This window comes from Falco cherrug, chromosome 1 (genome assembly GCF_023634085.1).
Source record: "Falco cherrug isolate bFalChe1 chromosome 1, bFalChe1.pri, whole genome shotgun sequence".
Classification (NCBI taxonomy): Eukaryota; Metazoa; Chordata; class Aves; order Falconiformes; family Falconidae; genus Falco; species Falco cherrug.
The window spans coordinates 48,367,293-48,386,604 of NC_073697.1; the positions used below are offsets into that span (position 1 = coordinate 48,367,293).

A 19,312-nucleotide genomic window follows, 5' to 3' on the forward strand; every position below is an offset into this window, starting at 1 on the left:
GTGATTACAGTGATGATTTGTGCCAGAAAGAAGCTCAAAGCAGCAGTTAAAAGAGTTAAATAGTCTTCATGCTGTCTAACAAGGATTTAAAGATAACTGTGGGAGAAACAGAGCAAACATAGCCCACATATGAAGAAAGATTTGAGAAAGGGCATAAGGATGTCAGCACAGTCAAAGGGTGACTCAGTGTCCCGTTGTTAGGGAACAAAGCTGGAAACTGCCCTGGTTTCCCTAGCAATACTTGCCACCCACACCAGCAACTTCAGCTCTCTCCACCAGGCAGACGTAGGCAGGAGCTCCATGCTTTTTCACACTAGAAGGGTTTTGGCACTGCTGCTGCCTTCAACCCTTGGCTTCTCCCTCCTTTCGTTGTGCCTAAAATCAGCCCTGCTCCTGAGAGATGCCTGCTTTCCCATTCTTCTAACGATGGTTTCATACCTAAATCCTCCTACGTGATATTGAAACCCTTAGCCACCAAGTCCATGCCTTCACAAGCACTTCTGAAGCTGAACAGCTCTGAAAGGTGGTATTCCTGTGCTGGATTTTACGTCTTGCCCTTCACTCGTCTTGGTGTAAGCCATCATAAAAAGGTTGTAGTTATGTGAGTAGTAATCTCTTGCTGGAAACTTCACAACCATTTAAGTTACATTGCTTTGACAAGATGAAAATAATTTTATTCACTAGCAGCAGACTGGAATTGTTCTGATGATTTCTGTTACTGTGCAGTTTGCTGAAAGAGACTGGAAAGAGTAGGAGGAGATCACAGCATGATGCACTCAAATCACGAATTGTATGTTGGAGGTTTATCAGTGTGTTATTTGGGATTCTCTGCCCCTGCAGCTATGGCTAGATTTCATTTACTCAGTTTCAAAAGTGAAAAAAAGAGCACTTTATCTGGAGGCAAGTTTCACTGTTGCTGTAGATTTGGTGTTTCCTGTCATTCTTACATACATGCTTAGTGTGAAACAGATCACTGCATTTTGGATTGTAAGGAAATATTCCTGTGGAACATAGGATGGAAACTGATGTTTCTTACCTGTCTTAACAGATCACAAGGTTAGCAGATGAGGTCATGTGGGAAAAGTTCATACTTTCTGCTAATAAAAGCAGGCAAGTTAAAGAATATGCATCCTTCTAGTCTCAGTAATGGCCTTCTCAATAAATAATCATGCAGGCTGAAAATCCCAGCTATCCAGTGTGGTTATTTCCTCCAAAGACCTGGTAGGTGACAGATTGCTTGCTTAGAATTTTTATGAATCCCTATTTTTCAAATACTTTTCATGTTCTTCCTAGATATTTCATGCAACTGCAAAACATGTTAGCTGAACGGACAACCCTGCGTCTCCCACGACAGAACTCAGTAACGTAGATGCCAAAATATAACTGCTTCAACACAAACACACTGGAAACCAGGCAGAAAAGATGGTTGTTTTCTGTAGAGAGGAACGATACAACTTGATTGCAAATGCAATGCAGCAAAAAAGAAAGGGAATGATCTGTGTTGTCAGCAACAGTAATGACAGCAGTGAGATTTCCTCTTGTCCTGTGCATCAGCAAGACTGTAATATTGAAGACAAAGAGACATGTACTAGCTGTCAGCCAAATATGTTGGAGAAGTATTAGTGAGTTTATTTCCTTAAAGCTTCAGCCGAAAGTGTGACAGAAGTGGGCAAAATGCCTTCACGAAGCCTTGCTTTTTCTGGCCTGCTTCCTCCATCCATAATGAATTGTTCTGTCTCCACAGGGATATACTTGGGCTCTGGAATATGTTATGTAACAAATTAATTGCAGTATTTGTCAGCATTAAAAAAACGCCAAACAACAACCCAACAAAAAAAAAGCCAAAACAGAGGTTTTATTTTTACCAAAGGTTTGGTAAAAGTCCTATAAACACAACAGAGAATATCACTAATGAAAACATTTGCTCTCTTTTAGATCTTTTTCTCTTTGGAATTTAAAAATTTTTTATGTTTCTCTGGCATTGCTAACAAAGTACCCTCTTTGTACCGAAATATATTGTCATTTTAATGTGTGCCTTTTGGGGAGAACAATCAGAATCCTTGTACCTCTCAAAGCGAATACTATTATTTGTAAGTACCGCACTGCTGCTGAGAGGCCCCATTAGGGCCCCCTGTGATAGTGCCTCTGGAGCCAGATTTGTGCTTTCAGTCTGCATTCCCAGGTTGGGATAGCAACTAAAAGAAACAGCAGCAAGGAAAATCAACACTGGCCATGATTCTGGAGTAGAACAATAGATTGAGAAATACCTGAACATATTTAAAGCATTAGGTGTGTTGCATATTTAAATAGGTGATCCGGTCCTGAATCCCATAGCTGGAATCTTGTTAGTGTCACAGTACCAGCTTTTAATCTGGCACGTCTTTATTTTTGTAGTTACAGAATTCTCTAATACTTTTCCAGCAGAATACAAGTACCTGAAATTTGACACAAATGTTTCTATTTCCTTGCGAGTGAGTATGTTTTAGCATAGTTTTTACAAGGTAATTGATAGCGTTCCAACAAAACAAAAACCCAAGCAACCCTCCCACTCCACTTTTACCCCTACCCAGGTTAGCATTTTGGATGATGCTTGGTTTGGTGCAGACAGTTTACACTGGGCTCTTTTCAACTTCTGTGCCACGTGAGTGCATAAAAAGCAAGGAAAGAAACTTTTACAGAGCAGCTAGAGCTCAAAGTGTGTAGCGAGCCATCACAAGTGGGAAATCTGGTATAAGCAGAGATTCTGCAGGAAACAGAAGGACAGAGTGATCAGCAAATGTAAACCGTGCCTCAAGCCCAGGAAATGAGACTTGCCAAAAGTCAAGCTAAATTAGACATGTGAAGAAAATTATAGCAAATAGACCAAGGGCTGGCAAGCACATTAAAAAAAGAGAAAAAAAAAGAGAACTGGGAAAGAGGAAGCAGGGCTGCAATGCAGTGAAGGACAGCATCTTTCTCAGAATTCTGGGTAAGCTGACTAATGAAATCACAAATAAATATTTTCATAAGTCTGTTACTTTGGGAACCCAGTCCAGCTAAAAATCACATACTGTTTTTGATAATGAGGCTTATGCAAATTCTGTGTTGAAGAAGAATGGAGGTGAAAGCAACATCGCAGCTATATCCCTTCAAACTGATATGCAAATTTGAAGAGAAAAAAAATTAAGCATGTAGAGGTAAATGGGATAAAATTGATTTTTTTTTTTCCCCCAAAGTAGACAATGCCAGACTAGTCTGACCATTCTCTTTGCTAAGAGCACGGACTTTTTAGATTAAGGTAATGTTATATTTACTGATGAAATGAAGTTGGGATGTTTCCTTGCTACAGATTATTGCAATTCAAAATAACTGGATGGCTTCAATGACTAGAATAATGTAAGTTCAATTGTATATAATACAGTTGTAAGCTGGCAAAAGCTTTATATACAAGTAACGAGTTCATCAATTTGAGAAAACTAAGAGCAAGCTCATAAAATAAATATGTTTTCCTGGCATTGCATGAGTGTGATCCTAAAAGGTACTGGGAACAGTGTTTTCAGGAAGAATAAGCGTTTGAGTCCTTTCAGCTGGAACACTGCATGCAATTTAGGTCATGCGGAAAGCTTAGCTTGTACAAAAGGCAAACTCAACTGGGAAGAGAGATGGAGAAGGGCCTGTTACCCTGTAATAGAGTTTGTATAAAGACGTGTCAGTTTAGCCTTCAGTTTGGGGGTGGGGAACATTTTCCAATATGGAGCAGGACCAAACAGGACCAAATATGCCTTTCCAGAACATTTGGCAGACCACACAGGTTAATGCTCTGCTATCCAGTAATAACACACGCAAATTTTAATCATGGGCTGTACCCTATAAAATGAAGTCACAGGGCATATTCAGCCAACAAAATGAAGGTTCCCCAAACCTGCCTCAGCTCAATGCTGTCAATGCACTAATCTGTCTTCTCTGGAGACTGAAAGTTCTGGGTTTAGTCAGGCAGGAAAATAAATGCTGTAATTTCCACCAACAAAGTCAGGATGTTCTGACACAGAACTTGCACTGGAATCAGTAGAAGTGCTACATACAGCTTTCCTTTTTGTGGTCTTCATGTGGGACTTAATTGTGTTACACAGCCTGCCCATAGTTATACACAGCTGGCAGCCTGTGCAACAGAGAGCTAAGGCCAGGGTAAAGGCTGCTGCTGGCTGCAACTGAGATACATGCTGTGGGAAAGTGTATGGAATTTCATTTTCCTTAGGCCCTGCCAGTGCAATTACTCCCTTGTACTCAGAAATGATCTTTTTCTTCATGTAGAGACTCCTTCAAATCCAACAGTAGATGTTAACAGTGCTGCATTTATATTATACATCAGTCAAGGATCACCCTTAAACCCCATTTCCTAACCAGCTTTTGGCAGTGTCCGTTTACTTAGAACACAGGGCTTCATTGCACAGACCAAGTACGCTATTGTATTCAGAAGAGGGATTCTCTTTCCTGCTTCATACTGCAGATTCCTGTGAATGACAAAGAAATATACTAATTAATGGCATTCACAGGATGCATCACGCCACCTTATTTTCTGACACCAGGAACTACTGTAATACCATTGTAAAGGTTAAAGTCTTTAAAACCTAACGTATTAACTGAATAATCACCAAAGGAATCTGCTGGTTTGTATTCAAATAAACCTAGAGAATTATGCAAAGATCAGTGTTCGAGGAAAATTGCTTTATTAAGTGCTCATTTTCAGTTACATTCTTGTAATAAAAGTAAATGGAGTTAAAACTGACCACTACCTCTCATACCAGTACTCTTACAGTAGTAATACTACTTTGTCTATAATTTTGACAAGACAAAAAAATGCATTCGAAGTTGCTGAGCATTATTTAAATAACTTTTTGGTGTTTTTAAATATTATGCTTTGGGATATTTTTAAATGTTGGTTTGATTTTTCACTTTTCTGTTCATCTTATTTGAAAAAAAAAATACATTTTTTTTCCTTAGAAAAATAAATCTGGGAAGTAATAAAAGGCAAATGGAGAAACAAAGAAAAGCCCAAGAGAATCCAAAATACTAATTTATGATTTTAACAATTAACATGTGAGAATGAGGTGAACTTCATCTTGCCAAATTTTAGAAGTCACCTTTTAGAGCACTTAAAAATACCTTTCCAACTATGTAACATCTCTTGGGGGTACAGGTAAACCTCAGAGTGATGGGGTCTAGCTACCGTGGATATGGGGAAAAGCTGGATGGAATGGGAGTCGAGTGCAGGGACGACCCAGCGCCAGCGTGCCAGCCAGCCTGCAGCCAGCACGGTGCGGGGACCCCGGGCTCTGCCGGCCCCGGGCCCGCCCTGCAGCGCCGCTGGCACCGGTACCAGGGCACGGCGGCCCCCAGCGGCCCGGAGAGCCGGCCGGCGCCCTCACGGCCAGGCTGCCACTGCCCGCCGTGCCCTCCCCGGGCCCGAGGGGCCATGGCCGCCCGCCCAGCGGCGCCTCCACCCGCTTCCCGATGGACACAGGACTCTGGCAAAGGCTCGTCACCATCTGCAGGTACGTTACGAGCCGCTTTCTCCCTTCCCCCGGTGTCTTCCAGGTAGGGGCCCGTGTCAGACCGATGCCAGACAACACCCGCCCCTACCGACCCGGGGCACGGCAGCCCTTGTGGCACCGGCGGCCGCTGCTCCGGCACGGCGCGGCACGGCGCTGCCCGGCGCTGCCCAGCGCTGCCCAGCCCAGCCCAGCCCAGCGCCCGCCCAGCTCCCCTGGCGGCGGGGCAGGCCGGAGTACCGCGGCGCGGCTGTGCCGCCGGCAGCTCCCACCGGTGGGGCGGGCCCGTGCCGGCAGGTGAAGGAAGGGGCGGGCGCTGGGCGCGCTGTCGGCCGCGGAGCGGGGATGAGTGGCGGGCGCGGCGGCTGCCGCCCGCGGAGCTGAGCCGAGCCGAGCCGGGCCGGGCGGTTGAGGTAAGCACCGCTCCGCACGGAGCCCTCCCGGCGGCACCGGGAGGCGGAGGCGTTCCCGCGAGCCGCCCGCTGCCCCCCGCGCCCCCGTCCCCCCTCACGGACCCGCGCGGGGCCCCGTGGCGGGGGTGGCGGGAAAGGGGCGTCACGCGCATCCGCGTCCCCTTTCTCGCCGGCTCAGCGCGGTGCCGCGGGGCGCCGGGAGACTGCCGAGGTGAGTCAGCGGGAGCCTGGCGGGACAGCCCGCCGGCGGCCCCGGGAGCTGCCGCCTGGCGTGGGGGTGCTGGGGGGAGGCCGGTTTCCCTCATGAAGGACTTCTGGAAGTTTCCCTGGGTTCGGTCCGTGTCCTTCCGCAGCTGCGTGTCGGTGGGATCGCAGGTGACCCATGGCGCGGCGGTGGGGATGCTGCCGTGCCCGCCGCCGAGGGAAGCGGTGGGAAGGCGCCTCGTGTTTCCCTGTCCCAGGGGCTGGCACCTTCGGTTCGGTGCCGCTTTGGTCGCTTGCAGGTGGAACGTGGGACAGAGACAGCTGGGCAGTGGGAGCCCGCCCGCCCCTGAGAGGAGGAAAGGCTCTTCAGGGGAAAGAGCAGCAGTGTAGGTGCTTCCCTCCGGGAAGGAAAGGGTGGAAGAACTGCACTGTTTCCCTGCTTACACCGAGCTTTGGGTTTAGTGTTGAGTTGCGAGGTCAGGAGTAATTGCCTAGCATTTCCAGCGAGAACATAAATACATGTTAAAGGTTGAGGCAAAACTTTTTAGAGATGAAGTATAGAGCACAAAGGCATTTTTGACAGTATTTGCTTCATTATTCCTATCTTCTTCATATCCCTTCAGTCTCGGGAGCTCCCTCATAATCACTTGGGTCAGGCTGTTACTTCTGCGTTTGAAGTTCCTGTGCATCTACAGGTGCAGGCTCTGTGCAGGCGATGTGCTGCGCTGCTTGTATCACTAGAAAGCAAGGACACCTGGCACGTGTTTGTTTAATTTGTCAGCTTTTTTCCCCACAAGGGACCGGTGCAAATTGGTAGCAACTTTAAGATACTGCTATCCAGAATGAATTGAGAAGGTGGATAAATGTTTCCCCTCCTACCCTTCTGTCTGATAATACCTCGGTTTCTGGGTCTTGATGATGCCAGCAAAGAACAGTAGTGGGACTGAACCTTGTGCCTTGTCTAACTTCATCATTACAGAAGAAGTAATGTTGCCCAGCGGATGCCAGAGAGCCTCTCCAGCTGGTGTATGCGCTCTGGCTTGCCGAGGCACAGACAGGATTTTGCTTTCCCATGTGAAATTAGTTGCACTAAATTGGTGTGTTTCATGCTGTGAAAAGTGAATTTCCACTTTCACCCTGCTCTTAGTGCTAATGTCTTAGGGGTTGTGAAACAAATTCAGATCTGAGTAATTATACATCGCCTCTGTTTGTTTTTGATTGTATAGGAAATTGTAGAGCTGGAGCCTCTGCAGTTTATTTCATTCACATACTTCTTTCATGCTACAGACAAAAGTGGAATTAACTTGCTGTTTTTCTTTTAGGCGTAACATGTTTCTTTCCCTTCCTGTTACTGTATTTTGGAGCCATCTTTCTGTTGCAAGAGCGCTGATTAATAGATATACCCCTTGCCAATATTCTGTAACTGAGGAGTCAGTTCTGGGTCAGCTTAGTGGTGGGTTAAATGCTGTTTCCTGTTTGTAATTCTTTTGTTTTAAAGTCTCCCAGTTCTCCATAAACTTCTCTGCAAAGCGTGACAAACTTGATGCTACATCTAAAAAATAAAGAGCTTTAAGTTATAAAGGAGGGAAATAGAGATGCCTGTTCTGAAAAAGGTTTAAAGTTTTCAAACCAGTAAGAATGAGTACACCAAGATAAATTCCTGCAGGCATCTCAGGCAGGGCTGTCTGAGTAAGAGTTCCTGTGTTTGAGGCCAGTCTGATAAACTGACTGTGATTCTGCAAGCTCCTGCAGGCAGATGAACTCCCTGTACTTCTAAGACCAGAGTTCCAGTCTAATTTTGTTAGAAAGCTTAGTTACCCCCTAACACCACCACCACAAAAAAAAAAAAAAAAAAAAAAAAAAAAAAAAAAGGCATCCCAGAAACCCAAACCCAAGACTGGGGGTGTGAAGGGTCTTCTAGAATTTCTTACTTAGGTAGACATGGAGTAGTCTCCTTTGATAGAAAACCAAACATGGCAGCCACTTTGGTAATGAATACAAAGTAGAAATGAAAATGCATTAAAAACTAGCAACTTATTCCTTACAACACTAAAACACAAACATGGATGACCAAAAGGCATGTATGTATTTGTCATTTTACCTGTAGGAAAAGTGCTTTTAACACTCTAACCCTTGTGGTTACATTGTTTGCTCTTTGCCTGGTAGTCCTTAGGTTGATTGTACCTTTATTGTTATGCATTACAATATGGTACGATTGCAGTAATAGACTAATATCAAGTGTTTTAACTTGATGACATTGACTTGCTGTTGGTATATCTTCCAGTCTGTTTGACATGAGATGTTAGACAATGGGTAACTTATGCTTTCATCAGACTATCCAGCAGTTTCATAAGTTGTTTGGAATGTGTAGCCCTGCAAATATTGTGTCAATTAATTGTTGCTGGCTTAAGCCCTGATCTTAAAAGTATTTACAGATGTAAGTAACCCTATTAATTGTAAAACTGATAGTTTGTATTGCTGTAGGGCCAGGATCTTGGCTTACTACTTCTATTGGACCTTGCAGGAAGATTCATACAAGGTCAAACTCTCAGCAAAATTGATGGATAGGTCTGTAAACAATGGTGAGAACTTAGAACAGTTACTGGTGAGAACTTAGAACAGTTACTAGGGGATTTCCAAAGTAAATTGGTTTTGTTTAAATATGAAGGTATTGATTGATACGATGATTCTTCTGTGATGTGTTTTGTCTTCTGATGGGGATTTCTGAGGGAAGAGAGAAAATAACCTCCTAGATGGCTGCTCCTCTCTTGCGTAGCTAAGCATTCTTCTGGTCTTTTTTTACAGTAAACTTATTTCATAAAGGCATTTCCTCATGGTATTGCTTCACATCTCCTTTTGAACGTTTACTGTAGTGGAAAAAACAGTGTCTGGAATGGAGCTAGGAGTCTGGAAATCAGAGGGTTTTAAGGCAGCCTCAGAGGTAATCTGAGAGACACAATACATTTCCCTAAATATGATACTAAATAGAATGTGCATTTTTATGCTATTATCACATATATCACACTCTGTTCCACTAATATTTCTGAACTGTTGCTAACTCCTGTTAATCAACACCTCTTCTATTTGTCTTATGCTAGGAAGTCTAGACAAGTTATGCCTTTTGTGATGCATTGAGGAAAGAATTGAAGGCACTGAGGTTTTTGATCAGTGTAATCACACTGGGTATCATTGCAAACTTTAAGGAATTACTTATCATGCTATATATTAGAAGCATATGTATCATTAGATTGCTTGCTTAAGACAGAGGACTAGACCAGAACATATTACAGAATTATCAGTACACCATGCTTTCTAAGAGGAATATGCTGTTTCCGCACTATTTTTCCAAGACCTGTTAGAATTTTTTCAATCTTGCCTCTTCTCCATAAACTCCTATGCTGAATTTCTTATTTCTTTGTTAAAAAGAAAGGGGGTTGAAGAGTCCATGTTTCATTTAATTCATGCAGGAATCTGAAAACTATTTTTCCCTGAAGTAAGGGATGGATTTTAAACAGGGCAATAGTTAGGGGAGAATGCAGAGATATGACTTCCTATGGAAACAAACCTAAATGTTGTTTTCTCCCTATCCCAGCATACCAGGGTAACTGAAGTTATTTATTTTACTTGCATGCCAGCCCATTTCCAGTAATGACCAAGTTCTTATCTCTTCCAGGGTGTTGTTATTGCAGTGGTTACACGTATCTGAGTATCTTTGGCAGAACGATATTTGAAGATGATGAACAGTGTGGAGAAGGAATTACAATCATACAGAAATCAGACCTTGGCAACACTTAAGTCTTCAGCTCCTGCAAACTTTGTTCTTAGGAGCCAAAAAGATAATATCTTGCATGCCAGTTTTAAGGATGCTGTTGCATCTTCCTGCCACAGTCATGGGATGGTTTAACCAGACTAATTCAGGTATCCCTGAATTAGGGCTCTCTCTAAAGTAGTTCTGACAAATCTTAGCTTCGTGGAAAGTGGACATTCTGGATCTGTCTCCTAAAAGATTTGTAAAGAACTGAGCTAAATAGCCAAAGCTCTGCTTATTTCATATCAGCTAAGTTCAAGAATAGCTGCTTACTGAATCTTGTTGCTGGATTGATCTGCCTGTCTGTGGTTGCCTAGAGGTAGGGAAAACAGACTGTTGCTTTCTTACAGTCTTACCTGTCCAGAAAGGCCACAGATAAAACTCTAAGAAGGCTGGGGAACTGCTGGGTTTGTCCTCTTTGTTTGAAAATTCTCACTGCTCAACTGGTTATGGTTAAAGTGGTTAAAGCTTTCTGAATTTTTATTTTATTTACACTGTTACAACATTGACTGACAAACTGTACCTCAGTAATAATGTATGATCAGGATGGCTTCTGTCCTAATGGAATAGTAGGTACATTTGAATCATTAGCTCTGTTCTGTCTTCAGGGAATTCATATGTCTTTAATTCTCCACCTCCCTATGTTGCTCTTCTAGTGTTAATTTGTCAAAGAAGAAACTTCCCAATTCAAGCTAGCTTTGCATCGGTACATTTTTAGCAGGTAAACACTTTTCCCATAGTTACATGCAGCCGCTCTACAGTAACTTACAAAAACATGAGATTTGTTTCTGTCATTGTAAAGTATTTCCTTGGATATGTTAGGACAAGAAGATGGGAATTCTGGGTTCTGTTCTTCATAGTATGTCTGACTCTGTGTAGGCAGTGGTGCTGTATATTGTAGTGTGTGAGCACTTGGGGATGACTGGTAATTCCTGATAATTCTGAGTGGATTAAGTGCCTACAGAGACTTTTAAAGCATGGAAATGGCTTTCACTCTCCAAAGGAACATTTAGACAACTTAATTTCTGTACACATATTTGAGATCACTTTACAAAAACTGTAGAGTGGTCCACATAAACAGATTATGATTGTTGTTGCTTGATGTAGTAGAGATTGCAAGTAAACTTTGTTTACATGTACAATATCATCTCCTCCTGACACATGCATGCACAAAGGACTTGCATGTATCGCTGTAGAACACTTCATTGATGTTCTTGATTGTTTCAGTGCAGGGAATATAATACAACCCCCAAACAGGAAAGTTATTGAATGTATTTAACCAAGGCTTTTATTTCATTATCCCTTCAGCTTTGCCATAAATGAGAGTACTAGGAGAAACTTGGATTTATGCCTTTAATTATGAACTCGCCTGTAAGGGCTCTTCAGACAGGAAATTTTCCATTCCCGATGGTTTCCTCAAAATATTAAAATGGTATTTCCATCAGAACTCATATGGGAGCAACAACTGAGCGAGGTAACAGCCTTAATAATTCTTTAAGAAATCTGGTGGTCATGCCAAGTAATGTTTAATTCTTTCTGTGAGCACGAAACACCTGAAACTTAAGGTTGTGGGGTTGTTTGGTTGGGGTTTTTTTGTTAGGAACACAGTACAAATATGCAAAGGTTGTGAATGAGTTCCCAAAGAAGAGGGAATTCTATATATTTTAAGCAAACACTTATTCACTTTCTTTCAGGGGGCCTGTACTGTATATTTTAAGCCTTTCTGGTAATTGAAAGGATAATATGCAGTTTGAAAACCCCAGAAACTAAAATCTCTTGGTGTAGTAGCTGGAGCATCAAAAGAAGCATGACTCAAATTTAGTTGCCAGCATTCAGTACTACTGAAATATGATAACTAATAATAATTCTTTTATATATATAAAATATAATAATATGGATGCCTTTCTGGGTCTCTGGACACTTTGCAGAGTTCACAGGTCATTGAATTATTTCAGTTCTCAGAGTCTGAATTAATTTAGGAGTTTCTGTATAGATAAAGCATAATTTTTTCCCGGTAAAGGAGATAACTGTTTCACAGACTGGAGCAGCTGTCTTGTTGTCATGTGGATTGAGACTCACTACGTCAGGGTGTAGTCATTCTTTCCTTAGTGTGTTCAGCTTTCTTGTGTTTGTTCACCTTCTCTGCCCCTGTTCCCCCTATCCAATAATTGTATTGCTGTCTTTTTACCATTCAGCATACCTATGGGAGTGGTAACAGCCTGTGGCCTGAGTCTTCAGGTAGAGATGGATTTTTTTGTTTTCTCCTTTCTTTGTCAAAATTGATGGAGTGACAGGAAGACTGGAGGTGGATCAACTATTTCTCTTGCCAATTATTTTTGACTCTGCTGTGCAGCAATACTGCAATATGCTTTTTGCATATATGGAGCGGTACTGCAGTGATGCTAGAATTCAGGCACTGTATTAGTTTTGGTGTAGTTTCAGTGAGTTTAAAAAAAGAAACCCCCACACTGACCGACCAGTGCTTCTGGACAGCGGCTGCTAACACCCGAGCAGAGGAGGAGGAGCTATATAGAGACCAGAAATTTACTAAAGGACCCAGTTCTTACCACTGGCTCTTAGTGTCTTATGTTACAGTTCAACTCCTGTTTTACAGCTAATTTTATGTTTCCAGCGTCCCGGCTTACTACTGGTTATCAACTTCCAGTTAAGTGATTAGTTCCAACTTGCTGTAGAAAAAAACCCCTGCATTGTGGAGTTTGAATGATATTCCTCAGTCTTGCTTCTGGGAGTACTTGGAAGGAAGAGGCTGGGAGAATCCAGTGTCACCAGTGTGCATGCCTGGAACTGTTGCTACCTCAGAGATCTTTGTCTAAGTGTTGACTAAAGAGAGAGAGATGATGTGTGCTACAAGACTCATCATGAAAGGTGATTTACGCGTAACAGACATGACTACAAGCAAAGGATTTCTCCAGAGTTTGAAGCATATCCAAATAAACAAGAGGAGACAGAGTAGTAAAAGGAGTTAGGAAGATTTAGGATTCCTAGGTTTAGTACTACTTTGGTAAAAAAAAAACCAAAATACAGCATACTGGGTGATGGAAATGTAGTCTGCATGTGTGGGTTTTCTCTCTATTAGGATAAGAGTGTGAATTTAGACTGGGCTTCAGTGACCTGAACTCCGTTGTTCCTAAGGATAAATGCACTTTTTTGTTGTTCAGGTTAGCCAGCCTGGAACTGCCAGCTGAACTGCATCTTCTGGTGTTATTCTGCTTTAACAGATGGAAATAAGGTCAGGTCTAGTTTAGCTGGCAGTCTTCCTATTTAGACGAACCATGAACCTGTGCTGTGCAATTTAATAACTAATCCTTAAACAAAAACAAGACTTAAATTCTAAGTGTTCTTAAATTGAGATTACTTTAACTCCAGCTTCATCTTGTATTAGCACTGAATTTTTCATTTAAAGATACGTAAAATAAAAACCAAGAACCCTTAGAGGAAGGAATCTTACTTAGCACATCAGTTTCCACTTTCATGCTCAGTTCTCCAGACAAATAAGCTTCCTGCTCCCCAGGAGAGCTTCACTCTGCTGCAATCAGTCACTGAGATGACTTTATCTTTATTTATGCAGCACTTCAGGGCAGCATCTCAGATCCTGAAACGGATTCTAGTAAAGTGTTAAAAGCATGTGTTACACATTTTAATTTTTTAGTGTAATAACTGCTTAGTAACAAAAAAGGAAGAAGAGAGGCGGAAGTAGATAATGTTGTGGATACGTCGGTCTTGTCTGGTGAAATATGGCTTGTAAGACAAAAAAACCCCCAAAGTGGTTTGGTAGGAAGCTTTGTTTCGCCGTTCTATTTTTAACTTCAGCTACTGTAGTATAGACATTAATCATCATTCTGGAAACAGTAATTTTTGTGAGTATTTGCATATTTTCCTATTAAATAAATGGTAGTCTGTTGAGGTGGGAGGAAAAAACTCAATTTGAGTTTAAAAAGTGTTATGAACTATGATTTTGGGGGTTATATCCTGTTGAAGCTGTAGAAGTAGACTCTGTACTTGGTCTGTGATTTCCTTTCAATATCTGCATGTAAACATTATTCCAATTTAAAATATCTTTGAAATAGTCCATCTCATGTTTTATTAGCTCTCTTAAATTTTTTTACAAGACTTACTGTACTTACTAACATTCTGACATGAGTGAGGGACAATCTCTCTATTGGTGTATTTGTAAAATGTGTTAAAACTCTTCTATAAAGTAAAAAGTTTTGGTTTAAATGCCACATCCCTACAAACTTCATCTCAAAGTCTACCTAGTTCCCCTTGATTTCAGCAGAAGTTGCTTGCATGCATCTAAGGGCTGAAGTTGGCATTCAAACCAGAATGTATTTAACCTTGAGAGCTAGTTCCTGCAACCAAGCAGCAGAGGCTTAAATTATTAGTCTCTAATCTTGTGACAACGCTACTAAAAAGAGTAAATCATTACCTTGATGTTGCTTAACAGTAATTCTATTACAACATGTCACATAATTGTTTGTTTCTCGTAGACCAGGCTGGAACTCTGGAGAGGCTGAGTTCAATGTATTACAATTGCAATACAGTTGCTTTCTCAAGTGAGAACATCTCTTATGTCAGAGCACTGTGGTTATGATCTTATTGCAGAAATGGCATGGGTTGTTACTGAACATTGTTCCTTCATTATATTCGCTCTTAAACCTTTTATACAAATCTAGCAATTGCACTGTTTTGACCAAGGCTGTATACAGAAGTCAGCTTCTGGTATTTCCTTATATTAATAAAACTGTACACTTCAGATACATAGGCACGTGTAAGAGCTAGTTGTCTTTTTTCATAGTTTTTTGTACTTGCCTGTATTCCTGGAAGGGTTAGCATTTTTTCTGCTCTATGTCCTGATAATGACGTAGAAAGAAATTTAGCACCAAGGAACCTGGACTATGAGCCTACAGGTCCTATTGACAGATGAAAGACTTATAATTAGTTAATTCAAAATTGATCTATAAACATGACTAACCAAAGTGAGGTTATGTTTGAGCAAAAGAGTGACCTGACTTGCACAGCTGCTGACCATCTGCAGCTGTTAATTGCCTTTAATCAGTCAGGCTTAAACATTCAAGCTTTCCACTGTAATTTTTCAGCCAGTTAATCAGAATCTGTTATCACGCCAGGTAGGTATGTTGTGGAGTGGGATTTGTGTATACAGACTTTTGGTGTTGTGTGGAGAAATAGGCTTTCTGCTGTCAAAGTGAGCACGCCACCTGTAGGAGCACAATCAATCCTGTGCAGTCTTTGTTGTTTGGTGTCTAGGAGAGAGTACTTACCTTTGATTTCTAGCTGGAGGCTTGCAATAGGGCTGTAAGGAGGTGAATATACGCAGCGGAATGCTAACCAGAAGGGGTTTTCTGAGAAGACAAAATACCCATTGCAGCAGGGGCACACAAGTCTTGCTATAAGATTAGGAGTTCTTGTCCCACTAAAGAGCCGGAGGTAGAAAACTACCTTGAAGAATACTAAGGGATTCTATACAACAGAATTTGGTCCTGTGTGTAGGAGAACTTGAACAAATAATAAGATGATGCACAGTCTGGCCCAAATTTATTCCAGTCCCACCACGAAGAAGCTTGTGTGGCTACTCTTAGGAGTAAGTTATGTATGGCAGACTGCTGGGATTATGCTAGGTAAATACTTGATGTATGACTGTGCAGTGAGTGAGGGAGAGGAACTTGGAAGGGAAAGCAGAATATTTTAAATGTACTTTTCATGTTTAAATTAGGAGAACAGAGTTAGATAGCTGTTCTCTAGCTACTTAAAGGAAATTATTGTGTTTGTGGGAAGCTGTTACGGGAAGAACTCACAGTGGAATTCTTTTTTCCCTCTGAACTCAAAGCCTCAGTGAGTCATTTCCCTCTTGCACATTGCCCCCCTCCCCCTGGCCCTAATTTCTGTCCCTGGGCAAATATCACAGCTGTTGTGAAGATGGTTGTAGTCCAGGAAACCACTGATCTGAGTGTCTGAAGAGGCAAATTGAAGCATTATGAGAGGAATGTGTGAATTTGCTGAATCTCACATCTTTTGCTTTGAGAGGTGCAGATAACCTTTCTAATAAGGATGGAAACAATGCTGATAAGATGGAATACCATATTTCCAAATGTACGCAGTCCTAGATGATATCAAAGTGATCAAGCCCAGAAACTTATCTGTGATATTGGCACTATGCCTGCTGTGCTTCTGCTGCCAGACTGTTTCTCCACAGCTGCACAGCATCCCTACTCCCTCAGTGGAGAGCAGTTGTGTTTCTTCTCCTTGCTGGCTGGCAGCATTGCTGCTTAGCAGAGATGGCCAGGGCTTGGCTTATTTGGTCCTAGAGGATTGAGACGACTGCTGGGGGTAGGAGGATATCTTAGTGGAAGAGAAGGGTGTCACAGTGCTTGCGATGCCACCTGTGTGCTTACACTGTGGAATTCAGCTCCCCAGCAAAATTGGATTGGCAGGTGGCAAGAGATTAGTGACAAGTCTGTTAGTTAATAAAGATGTACTAACCTCTGATTTAATGGGCTGCAACAATACCATGTTACTTAATAATTACTTGATAGTAGGAAGCTTACTGCTGAGCTATTGAACTGGGAGCTAGGTCTCTTGTTCCAGAGTTGGAGATCTTGCTCCAAGGAATGTGGTGCTTGATTGATGGGCTTTTTTTATTGAAAGCCAAGCAGAAAGGATTTGCAGCAGTGTCTTTGCGATAAAATGTGGCAATTAGAAGTATTTTTGCTTGAAACTTTTCATTTAGCAACTTTATACAATTCCCTTCCTTCCTGGAGTGATCCCTTACATTTCAGATAGCAAGGAGCAAGTTAATTAGGCGAGTGCTTCCAATTAATTGTTGCTTCTATCCCTATGCCATTTGTATCTTGCTAGTCAACATACTGAGTAATTTGGCCATGTGTTACTCATTCCCTGTCCTTTTTGTAGCCTGAAAAGGAGATGATGGAAAGTGCATGGTCTAGTGGTCTGGCAGGATTTTGCTCTAAGTGTGTTTGCTGGTCTGTTTCAGTTGGGAAGTATGGAAGAAAGTCACCTGGTAAATGAATGGGGAACTTTGAAGTGTAATTCTTACTTTCTTACGGAAACAAAAGTTGTGAGAAAGCTCTGTCTCCCATGAAGTCTTTATCAGTTGTAGTAGTGGTGATGGCCAGTGTTCCTTTCCTTTTTTTTAGTTTCTTGTTGTTGGTTTTCTAGGTTTTTGAGCAGCTCGCAGGTAAAGACCAAATAGGAACTTGGCTTGGTAGTCAGACATGAGTCCACATGAAAACCTGATGTGTTCCTAATAATCCCGTGCTGAGAAGGAGATAAACTATATTGCTATTCACTATTTAGCCATGGTGTCCTAAGGTCTGATGGTTTTATGTTGCATATTTCAGCAACATCACCTAGAAAAAGAAGAGGAATCTTGTACTAGGGAGTGAAAAGGATTGACAGTAGCATACTGTAGAACAGCCAAAATACCAAAAAAGGATGGTGAGCCTTGGAGAATAGATTCCTTGTGATTTCTAACCGAACAGTTGCATCTCCAGCAAAGTAGAATGAAAAATTACAAAGAAAATATATGTAGCATTCGAAATGAGCAAAAATTTGAGCTTTAAGATTTCAAGGTATACAGTACGTAGCAAGAACTCTTTCAAGATCAATTGCGTATGCTTCAATCTTAAAGCTTTCTAGTATTCTCTCTATCCTTTCTGAATTAAGGCTTATTTTTTCACATTCAGTTAAATTGTAACTATTGCAGTCCTTGCACTTGCTATTTTTGATTGTACCGTGCCAGCTGCTGCTTCTCTGGTAGACTGCACAGGAGAGGAAGTGGCACTGGAGCAATGGAAATGAAGCACAATGATTTTGTTGTTACTTCCCTGATGCCCATTTCAAAAGAAAACCAAGAAAAGGTTTTACTAACAGTTACTACAATTATAAATGTCTTATCTGGACTTAAAAGGTAAACAAATTTTATTACGTCTTGTGAACAATTCGACCTATTCTTTTTAGAAATAGGTCAAGTGAAGATTATTGAATCTGTAAGTTAATGCTTTTGCTACTTTTTTTCTTGTGGAAAGAATCTACATGAGATCTTTGGAAGAGGAACAACTACTTCTCTAGTATCTTAATACTCTTTCTTGGGTGCGAATAAAAATGGGATGTACTTGTTTGTAAAGTTAGAAAAAATTGGCACTATGTTGTAGCTGGAATAATCTAACCACCATCTGTTATGGTTCTTCTAAGAAAAACAAAATAGCCATAAATGCAAGACTAGCACTGTTAATCAAAACTAGTATTATGCCCCTTTTTGTTAAAGGTGGTTCCTTTAACAAAAAAATAGACTTTATTTATATACATCCACATATTATGCTACATATGTAATGCATGTATGTATGTAAACATGGACAGATATAGGTGGAATATAACCTGAATAACAGGAGGTGGAAAGAGTCTGCAGTTTTACCTAAACCAAAGTATTTTCCAGGATGTGCCTTTAATAACCATAACAATGCTTTTGTTTCTTGGGTATGAAAAGACCTTTGTTGAGTAGTCAAACTGCTTCTTGTAATTTTCCTTTTTTAAAAGTGTTTCTTTGGAGCAAAAACACTACTGATAGATTAAGCAGGATATCTCCATTGGTTTATTGTATAAACTGTATGTGCTTTTGTGATTATATCAAAATCCTTGCTAATTTGTGACGATACTAAATTTAGAAATATTTTATAAAATTAGTAGACAATTTTTCAAGTATGTAATGGCATAATTTTAGTTGGAAGCATTGGGACTGTTAGTTTTGATCTACTGGAGGCACACAGAAATTCACAGAAATGAAAAATAAACTCTGTTATAACCTGGGAAATGTATTTCATTAAAATCGTGGCTTACAAGTTAGCAATAGATGACTAGAATGCATGAAAGACTGATTATTTTCTGGAAGAAGGGGAGACTTTTTGGCCAGTGTAATGCACTTATTATACTTTCTAGTTTACCTGTAAAGCTGAGAGTTCTTTTTATGGCTGTAGATATAAACCTGTGTTGGTAATGTATGTCTACACTTTGAGATATTAAATAAGTAAAGTTTTTTGGAGGATATTAAATGTGTCAGTCCATGTGGTTTCAAATACTGTATAAAATGTTACAAATGCCATTAAGTATTTTAAAAGCGTGCAGAAACAGGACTTTCTTCCTTAAGTGCAGCTTCTGTAGACCTTTTATTTTGTGATGAGAGTAGCACACAGCTGAATCAATGCATCTGTGATATGTATGATCTGTCATTTGATTTGGGTCTGTGCAAACTTGTTCTATTTACTCTGTGAAGATGTCAGGTTTGATTATTAGGTTGAAATAGGGCA

At 41.1% G+C, this 19,312-nt stretch overlaps 1 protein-coding gene across 3 annotated transcripts in view; it reads left to right on the top strand.

Annotated features, from left to right (window-relative positions):
- SH3BP2 (SH3 domain binding protein 2) overlaps positions 1-19,312 on the top strand; it is a 92,866-nt gene that overhangs the window by 47,209 nt on the left and 26,345 nt on the right. Inside the window, exon 1 of one of the 3 annotated variants that reach the window (XM_055714126.1) lies at positions 5,755-5,941. The exons of 1 other annotated variant lie outside the window; for it this stretch is intronic. The gene's annotated coding sequence lies outside the window, so the exon portion shown is untranslated. Of the gene's footprint in view, positions 1-5,754; positions 5,942-6,008; positions 6,153-19,312 lie in introns of those variants that run through there. One more of the 3 variants, XM_055714753.1, reaches the window with a different exon arrangement.